Below are 20147 nucleotides of genomic sequence, written 5' to 3' on the forward strand. Positions count from 1 at the left end.
AAACCGGGGCGGGGTACAGGGGAGAGGGAAAGAAAAAAAAAAAGAATATGATCAAATATGATCAGGCTAGTGAATAGATCAGTGCCACACACTAGATTTTGTGCATATTTTGGTCTGTTAGAAGAAACTGCCTCCCAAAATTTTAAAGAAAGAAAAACATATATGTACAAAAATGAGGGTTGATATGATGAAGAGATGGAATATGACTGTAAAGATGAAAATTATAAAAGATTTTATAAAAGGAATTGATAAGAAGTTGGTTGAAAAAAGAATGAAGAGAAATTTAAAAAGAAAAAAATAAAAAAAGGAGAGAATGTGGTCAGGCAGGAGACTAGAACAAAGCCTTACACTAGAGATTTAGAGTATATTTTGGTCTGTTAGAAGAAACTGTATCCCAAAATTTTAAAGAGAGAACAACTTATATATATACAAAAAATAAGGTTAACTACAATGAAGGGATAGAATATGACTCTAAAAATGAAAAATAAAAAAGATTTAAAAAAAGGGATTGATAAGATGTTGGTTGAAAAAGGGAAAAAGAAAAATTAAAAAAATAGAAAAAGAAAAAATAAAGAAAAATTTAAAAATTCACTTTGAAAGACTAAAGAATCACGGGGGGAAAAACGCCATGAATTCTATGTGCGGTGGTCCCCTAGTGCTGGAATTCTGCGGTTCTTATTGATCGGTAAACTTGGTCTTGGCTGGCCTGGTCTTGCTGATCTTCTGGGGGAGGGGCCTGTTGCCGTGGTTCCCAAATGTCTTTGCTGGAGGTGGAATTGCCCTGCCCTTGTCGGTCAGGGCTAAGCAATCTGCTCGGGGTTTGCTCTCGGGAGCTTTTGTTCCCTGCAAGCTTTCCGTACAGCTTTGGAGGACGAGAGTGAAAATGGCGGCCTCCCAATCTCCGCCCCGGAGGAGCCAAGAGCTCGGGGCCCCACTCCTCAGTGAGCCCCCCAGAGAAAAGCAGTCAGTCACTCCCGTCTCCCTGGTCTCTGGCCGCCCTCGGTGCTCACCCAGCCTGTAACCGAGCATTTCTGTCTCTGGCTCCCAACTTGGTGTGGAGTCTCCAAACCCAGCAGATCCCTGCAGAGCACTCCCGTGCTGCTCCTCCTGGGGGAGGAAGGGGAGTCTCCCCGGATCCGCCGCTTGTTGGGTCCCTGCTGCAGGAGCAGTGGTCCAACTGAGCCACACATCATGGTTTATGGCAACTGTGAGCTGAGAGCCCGTGCCTTGGCTCCGTCTCTGCAGCCGGCTTCCCTGCTCCGATACCTGGGAGCTCTGCTGCACTCAGGCACCCCCGGTCTTTCTGTGACCCCGAGGGTCCTGAGACCACACTGTCCCAGCGAGGGTTCCTCCCCCCGCTTAGCCACTGGAGCGACGTCCCTCAGTGGAGTCAACTTCTAAAAGTTCCGATTTTGTGCTCTGTGGCTCTATCACTTGCCAGGAGTCGCCGTAGGAGGTCCCTGCCCCCGCCGTCTATCCTCCCGAATATCACCTCGGATTCACTTCTCTGCACGTCCTACCTTCCAGAAAGTGGTCGCTTTTCTGTTCAGAGAGTTGCTGCTATTCTTTTCTTCGATCTCCTGTTGAGTTCGTAGGTGTTCAAAATGGTTTGATCCCTAGCCAGCTGAATTCCTGGGACCAGATGAAATTTAGGTCTCCTACTCCTCCGCCATCTTGCTCCTCAAAACAGCTGGGTTTCAAACAAAGGTTGATTTTGTTCCAAGGATTAAGCTCTTATTCAACATGTTAAGACACATGAATACAGTATTTCATTGAATTCTTATGACATTGTGGTGTGACAAACACAATTATCTCCACCATTTTTACATCATGTCACTATCAAAATTCATATTACAATTCAGATGGTATTGCATTAACAAGGATAGCACATGTTCCCCAAAATAGCTTGGAAATACATAATAAAATTGATATTCTTGTTCAACAGGATTTTTAAAAAGATATTTTACCATATTTTCATTACCTTTAAAATCAAGGTGAAGATACAAAACTGAAGTTGGATTTGGGCTGTTTAGAAAGGCTTATAGCTATCATCCTTGCTGGCTAAGTCAAGGGAACTTGTACTTTGAGATTTTAGGCTTCTTCTCACTATGGGAGCTGAGGGCAGGCTGTCCCCGAGTATGCTACAAGAACATACTATTTTGAATTGAAGCCACTTGGGAAACAGCCAGTGCAAGGACACTCAAGAAAGTATGTTGGCTTAGTTATCAATATTGCATTTTATTTATTGTTCTACCTACTGGTATACAGGCATGACAGAGTGACATTGAGTCACTTGGTGAGAGAAGTGTTTTCTTTTTCCCGCATCTTTTAATAATTCTGATTGTATCAAGGAGAAAGTCAATCATGTTCATTTAAATCATCTCCTATCCAAAATCATCTTGTGTATTTCTGGTAGCATGGGTTTCACATTTTTGGAAATGCCACCAGTATTTCTCCATGGGAACTAAAGAATGAAGGCTAGAACACAATTTGATACGTTATCTCGTTATTTAAAACAGTTGCAAAAATCCCAGACTGTCGAGGTTGGGTTAATGAACAGCAAATATAACCAGTGGTGAATTCTCTGAAAAACATTTAATATTGTTTCCACAATTTGGAAATTCTGGATTCCTTTTCTTTGACTCAATAACTTTTCATTTTCTAGAGAAAAAGGCCATTTTCTAGAGAAAATGAAGCCAAGGTCAGATACATGTAAAATAAGTCCAATAAGACTATTTTCTGTATTAGGAAATCAAAAACTTGGTGATTTTAGTGTCTGAATTCCTTCAAATGTTCAGCTTAAAACTCCTACTTTCTGAAACAAATTAATTGATATTAATGCATCCTTAGGAGGATGAATGTAATTCTCAATAGAAGCAAACTTTGCATTAAAATTTCTCCAAGGAAAAAGGTTGTTTAAGTTTTACAAGCAAAAGAAAGGAAAAGGAAGTGTTGAATTCTCTGGAAAAGGTTGTATGTAGATCCCCAAAGCCACTTTTGTGTCATTGTGGTCGTGAAAACTACATTGGAATTGTATTGTAAGTAAAAACATTCCTAAAATAATACTTTCCAGAAAAGTTACTCAGAAGCCAACTTCCTTTGACCCCAACGCTATTTGAATACTACTTCACTAATCGTGGAGAAAGGGTCCCACCCTTCTCCTGAAGTGCAGCCGGCTTCCTTTCCTCCCTCAGGATTTTACTCTGGGTTGAGGAGGAAGGTTCAAATTATAAATATTTGCACACTGAGGGTGTATGGACACAGCATGAGCAAGGCTTCCAGTGGGGCCAGGCATGAACATGAACTGGAAGTGTAATTTGTCCCCAGGACTCCAGCTTTTGGAGCTTCCAGCCTTCAGTGTCGCTTGCTGTGTTTCACTCTGATGGCCAAGGGCACATTCTCTGTTAAGAGTCTGAACAGAATCTGAGATTCACTGATATTAGAGGATGGGTCTTGGGTTAGGTGGGGAGTGCATCTCAACCAGGGAAACTGTTCTATGGAAACTTGAAGTTTTTTTCTGATCATGTTCTAGAAACAATGCTGCGTGTTGTACAAAGAGCATAGCCTCCCATCTTCCCCAGCCATTCTGCTTGTATTGGGTTACACTGATTCTCATTATATCACTTGGAGGATTGTTGAGGTGGGTTGTGTTTGATCGTCAGAACAGGTCTGGTGGGTGGCACCAAGGATGGTGAATACTCAAAGCACACGTTCTCACCCCCCAACACACACACACACACACACACACACACACACACACACACACACGTGCACATGTGTGCCCTTAGTAGAGAGAGGAACCAAATAAGCAGGTTGTGGGTCTCTGCCCCCTGTGGTCCTGGCTGAGACCTCCTCCCAAAATTGAACAGAACTGTGTTCAAATCCAGGATTTCAGGATGTTCTGTGTAGAACATCCCATAATCCTGACTGTACTAAGTGGATTCCAGAAGTCCAGGACCCCTTTGGCTTAGAGCAAATACCCCATCTTCTGAGGAAAACCATTTCCCCCCTTGTTAATAAAAAAAAAACTAAGTTATTAGTTTACTCCTATTTGTGTTCTCTGTTTAAAAAAAAAGGGGGGGGAATTCCTGAGAGCCTTCATTCAATTTCCTTCTCTCCATCCTTCCAACCCCATCCCTTCTGAGAAATACTTGGAAACGTTCTAATTTACTTCGGAAGCAGTCCCAGAATCAAGCAGCCTAGTGCCTCAGAGGTCCATGCTGAGTGAGAGGAAGCTCCCATCTCTTGTGTTTGCTCTTGGCTTTTTAACAAATTCTCATCAGTGTGAGTGACTTCAGCGTGTCTCTTCACTGGGCACAGACAGACAGTATTCAAGGACACCAGCTGGGAACACGTGTACATATAAGAGCTCAGCTGTGAGCACATGCCCAGGAGAAAGCCAAGCAAAGAAACAAGCCCTCATCTAAGACTAGACAGTGCTTCCGGAGTTCTTCATTGTGATCTGTGTGCTAAATCACATCTTCATTTCTGTTGCCTGCTCCACTTTCCAACTCTGCTCTTGCTGGAAGCTCCTGAAGAGAACTGTTACCCTTAGCATAGGTGTTCTTTCTCTCTCTCTCTGACCCCAGCTTCCCCTCTTTTGGAATTTTCTCTGCTTCTCTGCAGGAGGGTTCTGCAGATACCAGTTAGTAAATCCTTGGCACTAAATAGTGTGTCCTCAGACCAAGCAGCAGCAGTGACCTCAGCCCAGCAGCCAGCAGATAAAGGCTGCCCTCGGTTTCTGAGAAACTTCTCAAGTTCTTTTGGCAGCCCCCGGCTTCTCCGGAATCGCTGCTAAGCCAACAGGCAGCTGGACTGTCTCTAGACACTCACATGTAAACCCGCGAGCAGTTAAAAGCCCCAGCTAGTAGGGCAGCCTGGCCAAGGTCAAGGGTCAGCGGCAGCTATAAGAGGCTGCAGCTGGTTACCACCTGCGCGGCGCAGCGCGGACCCTGGCTTCCCGCGCGCTCCCTCAGGTCCACCGAGGGCGCCCTGCGGACCTCTGCAGAGCTGGGGATTGGGCTGTGGGATTCTGAGCGGCCCCAGACCCGGGGAAGTTCGGGAAGCTCGGTGAGTGTGAGGTGCGGGGCCTGAGGCCCCAGGTGGGCAAGGAAAGCGCAGAGGGCAGATAATGCCGGTATGAATGAGGTTATTCCCCTCTGGTGATTTTGCACCTGTGGGATGTCCTAAAATCCCAGACTCTAAGGAATCTTGCAAATTGTTGAGACTAGGTTCTTAAAGGCTAGACTTTTAGAATTGGAAAGGACCTTAGAGCGGTGCTATTTGAAGTGTGGTGCAAGGACCCCCAGCATCCCCATCCCCTGGGGCCTTGTTAGAAATGCAAATTCTTGGGCTCCAAGCCAGACCTGCCGAACCAGAATCTCTAGGTATGGGGAGCAGGAATGTATGTTTTCACAAGCCCTCCAGGAGAGTCTGCTGAAGCTAACATTTGCTTACCCCTGACTTTAAGGTCATTTAGTTTAAGACTTGCACCCCTCACTCCATGTAGGAACTTCCAAGTGAACAGGAAGGTCTGCATAGATAATAAGCCATGAGGCATTAGATGCTGGGATATATTCAGATATAACAAGAACTTTGAAACACTCATGGCGTGTGGGAATTGCTGTTCAGTGTCAAACTGTGAACTGTGATCTTTGATTTCCTCCAAAGAGCACTCAGGGCTTTAAGGAATTTTACCGTGTCTCTACTATGTGCAAGGCTCCAAGCAAGGTTCTTTCGAAGTGAAGGAGGGAGTTGTGTACTTTTAAAATCTCCAGACTGGTGGAGTAGTTTTCCTTTAACCAGGATCTTTGTAATTTGGTGTAGTGCTTCATACCCTCACATTTATTTCGGGTTTTGGTATTTAAGTACTCCTTCTGAGGTTAATTTTTGATACTGTTTTTAACCCAGAATGCCAGATTAGATATTTTGAAAGAGATTTACTTTGTGAGTTCTGAACAAAAATCCTTAATAAAAACTCTAAAAATCCTTAAAGACATATTTTTTGATGTTTGTATTGAAGTCTACTTGATAAATTTTACAAGTAGAACATATAGGGATCCTGAGATTTCTTATGAATCAAAGTGAGAAAGACAATTTGTCATCTTCATTGATGAATCCGGTACCAGCGCTAGCTACCTCATACAAACTCTGAGAAGAAATCAGTTGCTATGGGAAAGCCCTTTGGAAATGATTATGGATGCCATAGGGACCCAAATTATGCTGTTCCCTGATGTCCAAGGTTCTGAACCATTCCTGCAGATTCCTTCATCCCTGCTGAGAACCTCGCCCATGACATATTTGATGATGAAAGTTGTATGAATGGTTTGCTGTTAGTTGTGGTTTTTATTCTCCTTTGGTGGCTTAACTTAAATATTAAGTCTAAATCTACTACTGAGTCATTCTGAGACTCTGGAGCAAATGTCTGTGGATGTTTCTCAGTTTTCCCCTCTGGTCAATGGGTGGATGCAGGATGTATGCTTTTGATGTGGTACTTGCCAGCATTATTCCAAAGTATCTCCCCAGAGTTTCCTACCTGCTATATGGTTACAATATTGAATCTTTATTAATATGTTAAGTAGACAAAATACTTAATACAATGATCATGGTTAATTATGTATGCATGTTTTAAGTTAAAACATTTGAGAGGCTTGCTCACAGATGTCAAAGGCTAACTTCTGTTTTGAAAACAACTTTAGAAATGTCAGTTAAAATTACAAGTTATTGCTAAGAATGTCATGTGCCTGTGAAAATAAAGCTTGCCACTGTAAATATTCCTCATCCTGAATCATAGCTGCACACAGAGCTTGGTCATAAGAATTCAAAGGGCATATATACTCAGCATCCTTTGATAATGGACTTTTTTGGTCATATTTTATGTTGTTATTTCCCTCCTTCAAGTTCAAATAACCTTCCAAAAGAAAATAATTTTTAACCCTGGGACATTTATCCAGAACCCTCTAGCTCTGACAGTGGGGGACAGGAATTTACTTGAGATGTGTACTTTTCATGGCATTGGAGTTTGCTTTGAGGATGCCTCTGTCAATCTCCTAGGATCTCAAATCCAGGTCCTCTCTGAGCAGGTACAGAGGAGGAGGTGATGGACACTGGGCAAAGTTGGGACCTAGGATACAAAGGAGATTCATGCTTACCTTATGAGGAAGGAGAAGCCAGTGGGGCATTGGCAGTTGCTCTGTGGTCCTGCCCTGGATTCTTCTGACCTGCTTGAATTCTAATCCTTCAAGCTATGTTTTGGGGTCATACTGTAATTCAAGACTTGGTCTCTGAAAAGCCACTGTAAAATTCTACTTTCTTTGATGGACAGGAGTGATACTTTGAGACTTCCCCCTTAGCCTGGTTGGAAGATAATAAAGGATATGAAGAGACCAGAATAGATAAGGACAGTGTAGTGCAGTGGAAGAAACATTATCTTTGCAGTCAGAGAGACTGAAAGTTTTGGGGCAAGCTGTACTACCTCTCTGAGCCTGTTTCTTTATTAGTAGTGAGGGTATAATCATCATGCAAAAAGACCTACTCTTCTACCGGTTCATCCACCTTCAGTATTTATTTCATTGGCTAACATTAGCTGCAACGGAGGTTTGGAAATGTGTTTTTATAGCTGAGCACCTTGCCCTATCCATCAGTATAGGAGTTCTGTTGATAAAGAGGGAATACTGGGTAATGAATAGGCAACTAGGAGTTTCTGAAAAATGAATGCAGGACAAGAATGGTTCTTTGGAGATAGTAAAGTGACAGTGGTTGTGGTGGATAGTGGTGTGTACATGTGTGTGCATTGGAGAATAGAAGGTGGTAGAGAAGATGTGATAATAAGTTTCTAGGCAACTAGATGGCTTGAGGATGTTCAAGTTAAGCAGAGAGGCCCCTGAACTAGAAGCGCTCTGGGTGTGAAATTGTGCTAATAACGGTATCTCTATTGAGGTCTTGAAGCAGTTTACATAAATGGCTCTATTTAAATCTCACAGTAATCCTGAGAGGTCAAAAAATAGATGTGTTTATTACCACTTCATTGATAGAAAAGTTGAGGCTTAGAATTAAACCCTTGTGTATGAGCACATGCTCAGCACAGAGCTACTCTAGACCTTAGCTTTTCTGGCACCCAGTTGACCTCCTTAATCAGGAAGGGTCAGGCTGTAGAAGAAATGAGAGAAGGAAGATAACTTGGCATACTTCATTTTTACCATTGCAATAAGGTAAGAAAAAGTTGGGAAAGAGGGAGATAACATAATGAAATTTTGTAATTTCATAATTCAAGATGATTTAATGATCTAAAAGCCTATATACCTGGGTTCAAATCAGCATTTAATCACTTACTAGCTGTGTAAACTTGGGTAAGACATGTAACACCACTATTTTTTTCTGTCTTATGAGGTAATAGTAGTACTCGCCTCATAGAGATGTTGTAAAGATAAAGAACAAGAAATAGTGACTGGTACATAATAAGAAATACATGCATGCTGCAAGTGCTTGCTGTTTCACATAGACCATAGCTAAGAGAAAAACTGGAAATCAATTGAGTTAATTGAGATAACTGACTGCAAGATAAATTTAGGAAAGAAACCAATAGTTTTTCTATAAAGTAGTAACAAGCAGCTAAGAGTATAATGAGAGGGAAATGTCTATTCTCAGTAACAATAAACTACAGAATAGCCGAGAACTATCAATGTGAAATGTGTAGGACTAAATCCTGTGGATCCCTGCTGCCTGAACTTTACCTTTCACCCTCGCTGAAACACACATTCAAAGAAATGCACAGAAAACCTAAAGCATCAGTATGGGTTTTATGCAAAAATACTTCCAAGAAAAAAGGAAGCATTTGTTATATGCAACACAAAGATAAAGAATTGTTCCAGGAAACAGAAGAAAATTACTCTAAACTCTAAGGCATTAGAGAACACAGGTTTTCTAAAGCAAGGGCTCAGAGAAATGCAAGAGGTAATGCAAAAAAGACAAAGCCAAGGAAAGCACAGAAAGGACATAAAACCAAAACCCAAATTGGAAGGCATGGGTCAACCTGCTGGAAAATTAGGTTTTGACTTGGAGGACAATTTTGGAAAAAAATCTCATAGATTGCAGAGGGCAAGGACAAAGAGAAAAATGGTTAGAATAATAGTGATATAAAATGAGGGGCGCCTGGATGGCTCAGTCGTTAAACATCTGCTTTCAGCTCAGGTCATGATCCCAGGGTCCTGGGATCCAGCCCTGCATCAGGCTCCCTGCTCAGCAGGAAGCCTGCTTCTCCCTCTCCCACTCTCCCTGCTTGTGTTCCCTCTCTCGCTGTCTCTCTCTCTGTCAAACAAATAAATAAAATCTTTAAAAAAATAGTGATATAAAATGAGAGAAATAGCATCAGACTATGTGGATTTTCTGACCAAAAAAAGAGGATAAAAGGAACTGAAAATAAATATAAAACATATTGCATGTCTGTGATCTCAAATTATCATTAATGTCAAGATGTACCTTTGATTTAAAAATAGTTTGGGGGCAAATAAAAAGGAGCAATAAAACTGTATATTAAATAGATGTGTCACAAACTATTTCTCATTTGAGAAAGATTAATTAGATGAAAACTTTTCCAAAGTAAAAGAACATCTGCATTAGCAGGTCAAAAGTTTCATCATATTCTGAGAAAACAAAAAACCCCAACCCCAAATAAGATTAGCATGGTGTTATTTAAGGAAAAAGAATAAAATATTCAAGCAGAAAAATAAAAAAATAAATTAGACTGGCCATATAAATGATCTTAGCAGCATCAGATTTCAGAAGACAATGACTCAGGGGTGCCTGGGTGACTCAGTCATTGGGCGTCTGCCTTAGGCTCAGGTCATGATCCCAGGGCCCTGGAATCGAGCCCCACATCGGGCTCCCTGCTTGGCGGGAAGCCTGCTTCTCCCATTCCCGCTCCCCCTCCTTGTGTTCCCTCTCTCGCTATGACTCTATCTGTCAAATAAATAAATAAAATCTTTGAAAAAAAGAAGACAATGACTCAGTGATGAGAGCTTAGAGGGAAAATGGCAGGAATGAGACCAGGGAATTCTATAGTCACATTCAGTAGATGGCTTGTGCTATATTTTCATTAAACACCACTGATTTAGATTGCTGTGGATGGCAAGTGGGAAGGTATCAGAAAGACATTCTTCAAGTTATACCAGATGTCAGGACTTATAACCTAATCCTTGTTACTCAGGTGTTTTCTGAGGACCTGCATCCTCTAGGAGCTTGTTAAAAATGCAGAATCTCAAGCCCCACTCCAGAGCTACTGAATCAGAGCCTGCATTTTAACAAGATGCCCAGGTAATTCTTGTACACATTAAAGCTTGAGAAACACTGTCTTCCTTAGCCACTTCCTAAAAGTTGTCTAGCCCAGTGCTTTGTAACTGGTGTGTGTCGTAAGGATTGTGGATCTGCTGAGACATTGATCTCCTTAGCCTGTGGGGTAGAAGACCTTGGGCTGAGGACCTAAAGAATAATGTCATTTCCTTTGTGTATCATGATCTATGGCTTTGCTGTCCAGTATGGTAACCACTCATCATATGTGACTATTGGGTGCTTGAAATGTGAGTAATCTGAGTTGAGTTATGCTATAGGAGTAAAATACATACCAGATTTTGAGGATTTAAAATGAAAAAAGAATGTAAAATGTTGTGTTAATAATTATTATATCGATTACACATTGAAATTACAGTATTTGGGGTATATTGAGTTAAGTAAAATACATTATTTAATTAATTTCATGTATTTCTTTGCTACTGTGGTTGCTAAGATATTTAAAATTGCATATGTGGCTTGGGGTGCCTGGGTGGCTCAGTCGTTAAGCGGCTGCCTTCTGCTCAGGTCATGATCCCAGGGTCCTGGGATCGAGCCCTGCATTGGGCTTCCTGCTCAGCAGGAAACCTGCTTCTCATCCCACTCGCCCTGCTTGTGTTCCCTCTCTCGCTATGTCTCTATCTGTCAAATAAATAAAATCTTTAAAAAAAACCAAATTACATATTTGGCTTGCATTCTGTTTCTGTTGGACAGTGCTGACCTGGTTGCTTTAGGTGGCAAAAAGAAAAATCAAAATAAAGAATCCAAGAATGGATATGGACTTTACCTAAGTAAAGGAATAAACCTAAGGTTTATTCCCTAACCAAAGAGGTAAAGGATCTGTACTCTAAAAACTACAGAACACTTATGAAAGAAATTGAGGAAGACACAAAGAAATGGAAAAATGTTCCATGCTCATGGATTGGAAGAACAAATATTGTCACAATGTCTAGGCTACCCAGAACAATCTATACATTCAATGCAATTCCTATCAAAATGCATCGACATTTTTCACAGAGCTGGAACAAATAAATCCTAAAATTTGTATGGAACCAGAAAAGACCCCAAATAGCCAGAGAAATGTTGAAAAAGAAAAGAAAAACTAGAGGCATCACAATTCCAGACTTCAAGCTCTATTACAAAGCTGTCATCATCAAGACAGTATGGTACTGGCACAAAAACAGACACATAGATCAATGGAACAGAATAGAGAACCCAGAAATGGACCCTCAACTCTATGGTCAACTAATCTTCAACAAAACAGGAAAGAAGGTCCAATGGGAAAAAGACAGTCTCTTCAACAAGTGGTGTTGGGAAAATTGGACATCCACATGCAGAAGAATGAAGCTGGACCATTTCCTTACACCAGACACAAAAATAGACTTAAAATGTATGAAAAACCTAAATGTGAGACAGGAATCCATCAAAATCCTAGAGAAGAACACAGGCAGCAACCTCTTCGACCTCAGCTGCAGCAACTTCTTGCTAGACATGTCTCCAAAGGCAAGGGAAACAAAGCAAAAATGAACTATTGGGACTTCATCAAGATAAAAAGCTTTTTCCACAGCAAAGGAAACAGTCAACAAAACTAAAAGGCAACCTACAGAATGGGAGAAGATATTTGCAAATGACATATCAGATAAAGGGCTAGTATCCAAAATCTATAAAGAACTTATCAAACTCAACACCCAAAAAACAAATACTCCAGTCAAGAAATGGTCAGAAGACATGAACAAACATTTCTCCAAAGAAGACATACAGATGGCTTATAGATGTATGAAAAGATGCTCCACATCACTTGGCATCAGGGAAATACAAATCAAAACCACAATGAGATACCACCTCACACCAGTCAGAATGGCTAAAATTAACAAGTCAAGAAACGACAGATGTTGGTGAGGATGTGGAGAAAGGGGAACCCTCCTACACTGTTGGTAGGAATGCAAGCTGGTGCAGCCACTCTGGAAAGCAGTATGGAGGTTCCTCAAGAAGTTAAAAATAGAGCTACCCTACCACCCAGCAATTGCAGTACTATGTATTTACACCAAAGATACAAATGTAGTGATTTGAAGGGGCACATGCACCCCAATGTTTATAGCAGCAATGTCCACATTAGCCAAACTGTGGAAAGAGCCCAGATGTCCATGGACAGATGAATAGATAAAGAAGATGTAGTATATATATACAATGGAATGTTACTCAGCCATTGGAAAGGATGAAATCTTACCATTTACATCAACATGGGTGGAATTGGAGGGCATTATGCTGATTGAAATGAGTCCATCAGAGAAAGACAAGTATCATATGATCTCATCGATATGAGGAATTTGAGAAACAAGACAGAGGATCATAGGGGAAGAGAGGAAAAAACGAAACAAGATGAAACCAAAGAAGGAGACAAACCATAAGAGACTCTTAATCATAGGAAACAAACTGAGGGTTGCTAGAGGGGAGGTGGGTGGGAGGATGTGGTTAAGTGGGTGATGGGCATTAAGGAGGGCATGTGATGTGATGAGCACTGGGTGTTATAGAAGACGGATGAATCACTGAACACTGCATTTGAAACTAATAATGTACTATAAAGTTGGCTAATTGGATTTAAAAAAAAAAGAATGGATATGGACTTATAGGGCACATTAATTCTATTTAAACTTAGAAATAAAATTGAAATAGTTGTGGTATTGTGATCACAGAGCAAGAATTATGTTCTTAAAAATAAAAAGCTGCAGTATAAAAACCCTAAAGTTTAAAAGATAATTTCATGATAACAGATCGGGAGACTTCTCTTGCCCCTATAAAATTCAATCAAAAAATGAAAGAAGAGGGGTGCCTGGGTGGCTCAGTCATTAAGCCGCTGCCTTTGGCTCGGGTCATGATCCCAGGGTACTGGGCTCGAGCCCCACATTGGGTTCCTTGCTCGGTGGGAAGCCTGCTTCTCCCTCTCCTACTCCCCCTGCTTGTGTTCCCTCTCTTGCTGTGTCTCTCTCTGTCAAATAAATAAATAAAATCTTTAAAAAAAAAAAAAGAAAGAAAAAGTTCTGTAAATAAATTGACTAAGTGGAGTTTGTTCTAGAAAAGCAAAAATAGTTAAATATTAAGAGCTGTAATAAATTATTCACTAATATTTTGTTAATAAGTTCAGTAGGTAATACGTAGTACATGCTGAAAAAGTCTTTGGTAAAATTTAGCAGCCATTCTTGATCTCCTTAAATCTTAGGTTAAGATAAGAAAAAAAAAGGGATATTTTCTTATTTCTATGATTAGAAATATATATTATAAATTTCTATGATTAGAAATATATATTATAAATATATATTATAAATAACAAAATATTTACTGTCAGCATATCACACTTAATGGTGAAAAACTTGAAATATTACCATTAAGTTAGGAACATTAACACCATTATTTAACATTGTTGTTGAAATTCCAGTAAATGTAATAGTTTAAGAGACTAATATATGTACATTTAAAAAGAAGGGGCCAATGTATCATCATTTGTATTTAAAAGAAGAGTATACTAGGATAATCTGAGTTAGCAGGAAGGTTCAGTAAAGTAGCCGGTACAAATAATAATTTAGTGAGGTGAGTAAAAGAAAAGATTCCATCTATAAAGCAATGAAAGTAAAAAAAAAAAAAAAAAATCCAGCACTGTGTAGATTCATAAATTTTAAGAGTGTATCCAGATCAACGCAAGACAAACACTCATGAGGGAAATGGGTAAAGATCTTAAGTATACAGTTCGTAAGAGAAATATAATTACCAGTCTCACTAATAATCTTGCAAATTCAAAGAGCCATGTGGTAATATGGAGTTTCCTCCCTCTAATCAGGATTCCAAAACTTAAAAATTGTGTGGTGAGAATGTGGAGAAATAAAGACTCCCATATGTTCCTGTGGGAAAACACGATTTGGCATAACATTTTTTGTTACAATTGTCTAATATTGATTATAATTTTAGATATGCATTTCCTTTGACCCAGAATTTCCACTCCTAGTAAGTGATTCTATAGAAATACTTCCTTCACTGTGCAATGCTGTTTATTGTGACATTGTTTGGAATTGTGAAAAAATTGGAAACAATCTATAGAGAATTGGTTAAATAAAGTAGGCTGCATCAATATAATGGAGTACTATGCAACTATTAGGAAGAATAAGGTAAATACAAAACTGATATTAAGAATATTTAATGACTAGGCATTGAACGTTCAGAATAGGTGTTGGTTTCAACCAGTATGACCATACTGGTCTGTAACAATTATTGAGGATTCTCAAATAGTTAAATAAATAAGGAAATAGATTAACAGATAATATGAGTATTAATAAAATTTAAATTAGGAGGTGCATTTAGGAGGAGGAATATTTGAGCCAACAGTTGTTTTTAAAATTAAAAAATATATATATACCAGGAAGAATAATAGAGATTGTATCATAATACTAAACTTGTATAATTGTTTAGTGTAGAGTTGGCAACCTGCCACCAAGTAGAGTTTTACTGAAACACAGCCGCACAAGGCCAACTTATCCACTACGCACAGAAGGCACCGTGTCTAGGGACCCCAGTACTTTTAGGGCCTCATGAAATGCTTTAATTTCTTTAACAATCAATCAGAAGGAAAAAATTAAACTTTTAGGGTCAAAAATATTTAAATTTTTTCTTAACATAAGGGCCCACAAAAGTCTGTTAAGTTTTGCCCACGACAGAAAAAAGAACATTTTTAAGTATCAAAAGTTATATCAAAAATAATTTTTAATTAACTTGATTCTGATGGGAACCTCATAAGGCAAAATTTCAGCGGCGGGACCCACCGCTGTCCTAATGGAGCTCTGCCGACATGCTCATTTGTTTCCATGGATTGTCTGTGTTCGCTTTTGCAAGGGTAGAATTGAGTATTTGTACTGGAGTCAAAGCCCAAAATATTTACTGTCTGGCTCTTTACAGGGAAAGTTTGCTGACTCTTGGCTTAGTGTGTTAGCACTCACGATATAAAAACAGATTATCTTTAGGACCTGGATTTTATCCTTACTTATTACTGCCACCTACACCATCAATCTTTCAAGACAAAAAATTCTGTTTTTGAATTCCTCACATTCCTTCAGCCTTTGTTAAGGGGGGGGGGGGGAATGCCCTTTATGTCAGCTCAAAATTTTAAGAGAAGGAAAATCGCCAAGTAGTCAATATTTATATTAAATTATCTTCATCCCATACATCATAAAGAATATAAAAAGAATGGGAAAGGGCGCCTGGGTGGCTCAGATGGTTAAGCGTCTGCCTTCTGCTCAGGTCATGATCTCAGGGTCCTGGGATTGAGTGCCGCATCAGGCTCCCTGCTCCTTGGGAGCCTGCTTCTCCCTCTGCCTCTCTCTCTCTCTGTCTCTCATGAATAAATAAATAAAATCTTTAAAAGAAAAAAAAAGAGAATGGGAAAATGAGCAGTGTTAAGGAAAAAAATGTATCTCCACATAACATGCTCTTTCTGAATGTCATCTGCAAGCGAGTATTTGCTTCGTGTGGCATGAATGCAACACAGTGGCCTCAGGAATAATCCAGCAGATGACCGTGCTGAGAATATTGTTCCTGAACTGTAGTGCCAATGGCTTATAATTCCGCTTCTAAAGTTTTAAGAAAATAATACTAGTTTACAAGTTTGGCATAAAATTTCAGATTTATTTTTGGATCCCTCAGGTTTATACTATGATGCAGCCTCAGTTTTGACTATATATTAATGTTAAGAGTCAAGTTTGCTTTTGGTTAGCATGCATTATGATTCATTTATGAGTAGGAAAGCTTCTCAAACAATAATATGCAAACTGGTGTGAGTTTGATCTGTAAGGAATGGGAATATGTATCGGTACAGCAAGGTGGAGGTGTCTTAGAAGTAGTCCATGCAACTTGGAAGGAATAGAGTGTTACTGACATTGATTAGAATTTCCAGCTCATGGGGTTAATAAAATGCAGGTCAAGTTGGTTTTATTACTGTCTTAGTCACCCAGAGTCTATAGTTTACATTATGGTTCACTCTATAATGACCTATATCCATCATTATAATATCACACAGAGTAGTTTCACAGCCCTAAAAATCCTCCATGCTCTGCCTATTCATGCCTCCTTTCCCCACTCCTGGCAACTGCTGATCTTTTTACTGTCTCCATAGTTTTGCCTTTTCCTGATGTTTCTACATTGGGGTCATAGAGTATGTAGTCTTTCAGACAGGCTTCATTCACTTAGCAATATTCATCGAAGCTTCCTCTGTCTTTTCATGGCTTCATAGCTCATTTCTTTTGAGCTCTGAATACTGTTAGTGTCCAGATGTCCCACAGTGTATTTATCCATTCCACTTGGTGAAGGACATCTTGGTTACTTCCAAATCCACTTTCAGATAACACTATATCTCTCCATGGGTACTGCCAATACCTTATAATAACCAAGTATCCCTACTTCATCCCTCCTGTCTCTTGTATCATTGTTATCTTTCATTTCACTTATATATAAACTATAATCATCAATTATATTTTTATTTTTGAGGATATTATTATTATTTTGAACAATTATTATTTTGAACAATTATTTCTTAGGCTGTTTAAGAATAAGAATAAATGTATTTAGCTTTACTTATTCCTTCTCTAATGCTCTTATATTAACTACATTTTCTTAATTTCTGTATTCTTGAGGCTCTGGCATCTGGAGTCTTGCTGACTAGGGAGGGACTGCCTCTCCCCATGGTTGACTAATTCCTAGAGATAAGGAAAGAATTTGCCTGCAAGCCTTTCTTTGGTAGTAAACCAACCAAACCCGAGTCCATACCCGCACTTGACTACTCTTACTGGGCTCTTGAACTCTGGGGCATTATCCCCTTTTCTTAATCATCCCAGGATTGTGCTAGACAACCAGGGACCACCCTGACAGCCCAGAGCCCACTGAGATTATTCAAACTATCCAATTCTAAATCCACCTGGCTTGTTGACTTGGCCTCACTCATTCCTTCCCAGGAAAACCACAATGGAAGCTCCCACTCACAGTTCCTTTCTCTTTCTCCGCCTGCTCCTCTTGCCTTAGTTCTTCCCTAGATGGCCTTTTGTCTTGTGCTTTGCCTCCTGTTATTAGGGGGCTGAAATAAATGCTTCTTCCTTCATGACAATCATTTTAGTGTCTGCATGTTTTACTATACCTGATTAAAATAAATCCTGGATACCATTAAAACTTGAATCTTTATGTAGATTCAAGTGTCTGGCCTCTATTATTTTCTTTCCCTGAAGAACTTCTTTTAACATTTCTTGCAAGACGAGTCTGCTGGTGATAAATTCTATCCATTTTTGTTTGAGAAAATGTGTATTTTCCCTTCACTCTTGAGGGATAATATTCCAAGATGCAGAATCCCAAGTTGGTGGTTTTTTCTCTTAATACATTGAATATTCCACTCCATACTCTTCTTGCATGGCTGGTTGCCGAGGAGATGTCAGATATAATAATTATCTTTGCTTCTTTATAGATAAGGTTTTTTTTTTTTCTTTCTACTGACTTCTTTCAAGACTTTTGCTTTATCTTTGATTTTCTGTAGTTGGAGTATGCTATGCCTGGGTATAGTTTTTGTTGGTGCTGTTGTTTGTTTTTGTTTTGTTTTGGCATTTATCCTGCTTGTTAGCCTCTGTGCTTCCTGGATCTGTGATCTGGTGTCTACATTAATTTAAGGGAAATCCCAGTCATTATTGTTTCAAATATTTCTTCTATTCCTTTCTCTCTCTCTTCCCCTTCTTGTATTCCCACTACAAGTATGTTCTGTTTTTTGTAGTTGTTCCACTACAAGTATGTTCTACTTTTTGTAGATGTCCCAAGAACATCTAGGGATGTTCTTGCATATTCTGTTCCATTTTTTTTTCCCAGACTTTTTTCTTTGCTTTTCAGTTTTTGAAGTTTCTATTGACATATCCTCAAGCTCAGAGATTCTTTCCTCAGCCATGTCCAGTCTACCAATAAGCCCACTAAAGGCATTTTTCATTTTGTAATGACGGGGTTTTGGAATATAGGTGAGGTTCGGTGGGGCGAGGTCCAGAGCTGACGACAAAGAAAGAATTTTTAAGGCATCTTTGGTGCAGAATGGTGGTTTATTAAAGCACGGGGACAGGACCTGTGGGCAGAAAGAGCTGCTGCCCTGGGGTCCTGAGGAGTGGTGATTATATACTTGGCAGTTGGAGGAAGTAAGAAAAAGGGAGGTTTCAAAAGAACTTTCATATGCTAAAGAGGACCGACCTACAAGATACCTACAAGATACCAGAGGTCTTTTGTTGTTGTTGTTGTTAGTCACCATACAATACATCATTAGTTTTTGGTGTAGTGATCCAGGATTCATTGTTTTTGTATAACACCCAGTGCTCCATGCAGTACATGCCCACCTTAGGTCTTGCCATTGTCAAGTTAAGGTTGTTTTCCCCTCTAGCAAGGTATTAACATTTAGTTGGGAGATCCCTGGAAGAATGTCACACATGTCCCACCCAAGAGTGGGGGGTAGGGGGAGGTTACAGGGTCAGCTTATGCTTTGTCTTCAGCTTGCCTTCTGCTCGCTCATCAGTAACAGTGTTTTTGACCTCTTGTGTTTCTTCTTGATTCTTGACAGTTCCATGTCCTGCTTACATTTCGCATCTGTTCTTGCATGCTGTCTACTCTTTCCATTAAAGCCCTTTGCATATTATTCAGTTATTTTATATTCCTAGTCTGATAATGCCAATATCCCTGCTCTTTCTTAGTTATGCTGCTTGATCTGTCTCTTTAAACTGTTTTTGCCTTTTAGCTTGCCTTACAATTTTTTGTTGAAAATTGGATATGACGTAGTGTGCAAGAGGGACTGCAATAAATGTTTAGTGATGTGGTAGTGAAGTGTGGATGGAAGGGAAGTGTTCCATATTTCTATGACTGGGTCTCGGTCTTTTAGTGAGCCTGTGCTCCTGGCCTGTGAACTTCACAGGTGCTTCTCAGGTTTTTCACCCCCCTTTGCTGGGACAGGATGGCTACAGGGGGCTGGAGCTAGGTATTTCCCTTCCAGGTTGATTAGGTTCTGGTAAAACCCGAGTAGGTTAGACTCTGGTAAAATAGTGTCTCCTGAGGGCAGGTCTTGTTAAGAAGAACAGAACTCTGGAATATTTCAAAATGGTTTCTCCCTCCCCACCCCCCACTGGCCCTCCTGCTGGAAGCACAGCGGTTTTTCTGGGATCCTCACTGGGAGAATGTGGTAGAGCTCCTGGAGGTAAAACTTACAAAAGTGTAGGCCTTCCCCTGGAGTTTTTAATGCTCCTATTTGTCCACATTGAGCCTCCAACAATTTGTCAATTATAGTTAAGTTTCCTGTACCCTGGCACTGTGGTTCCCATAGAGGTATCCAGAGACATTTCTGCACATGGGATTCTGCTCTGATGAGTTGTGATTCTCTGTATCCACCTGTCTCTGCCTCTAATGGAGCCGTGGTTTACCCTCTTACTTCACTTATCTGATGGATCCAAGAAGAGTTGTTGGTTTTCAGATGGTTCATATTTTTACTTGTGTTAGGACGTAGTAATGACTCTCAAGCTCCTTACATGCCAAACTGGAAACTGAAAGTCCTGGGATGCTTTTAAGAGAGAAACAAGATGCTGTTAATCACTATACTGAAACAACACAGTCTTTAATTTGGTATTATTCTAGAAAACGGCATCACATATTTGTGGATTATTTCACCCAATTTTTTGTTTGCTTTACTTAGGAAAAAAAATTTTTAATTTAAGAATCAACTAAAAGTGTCCTCAACCCCACATCCTAAAAATAAATATATTTGACAATTAAAAAAAATTGGGATC

At 39.8% G+C, this 20147-nt stretch overlaps 1 protein-coding gene across 1 annotated transcript in view; it reads left to right on the plus strand.

The window, feature by feature from the left end:
- Positions 1 to 4983: 4983 nt before the first annotated feature.
- COL6A5 (collagen type VI alpha 5 chain) overlaps positions 4984 to 20147 on the plus strand; it is a 157919-nt gene continuing 142755 nt past the window's right edge. Inside the window, 1 exon segment of the mRNA XM_027584713.2 lies at positions 4984 to 5070. The gene's annotated coding sequence lies outside the window, so the exon portion shown is untranslated.

Source organism: Zalophus californianus, chromosome 1 (assembly GCF_009762305.2).
Source record: "Zalophus californianus isolate mZalCal1 chromosome 1, mZalCal1.pri.v2, whole genome shotgun sequence".
Taxonomy (NCBI): Eukaryota; Metazoa; Chordata; class Mammalia; order Carnivora; family Otariidae; genus Zalophus; species Zalophus californianus.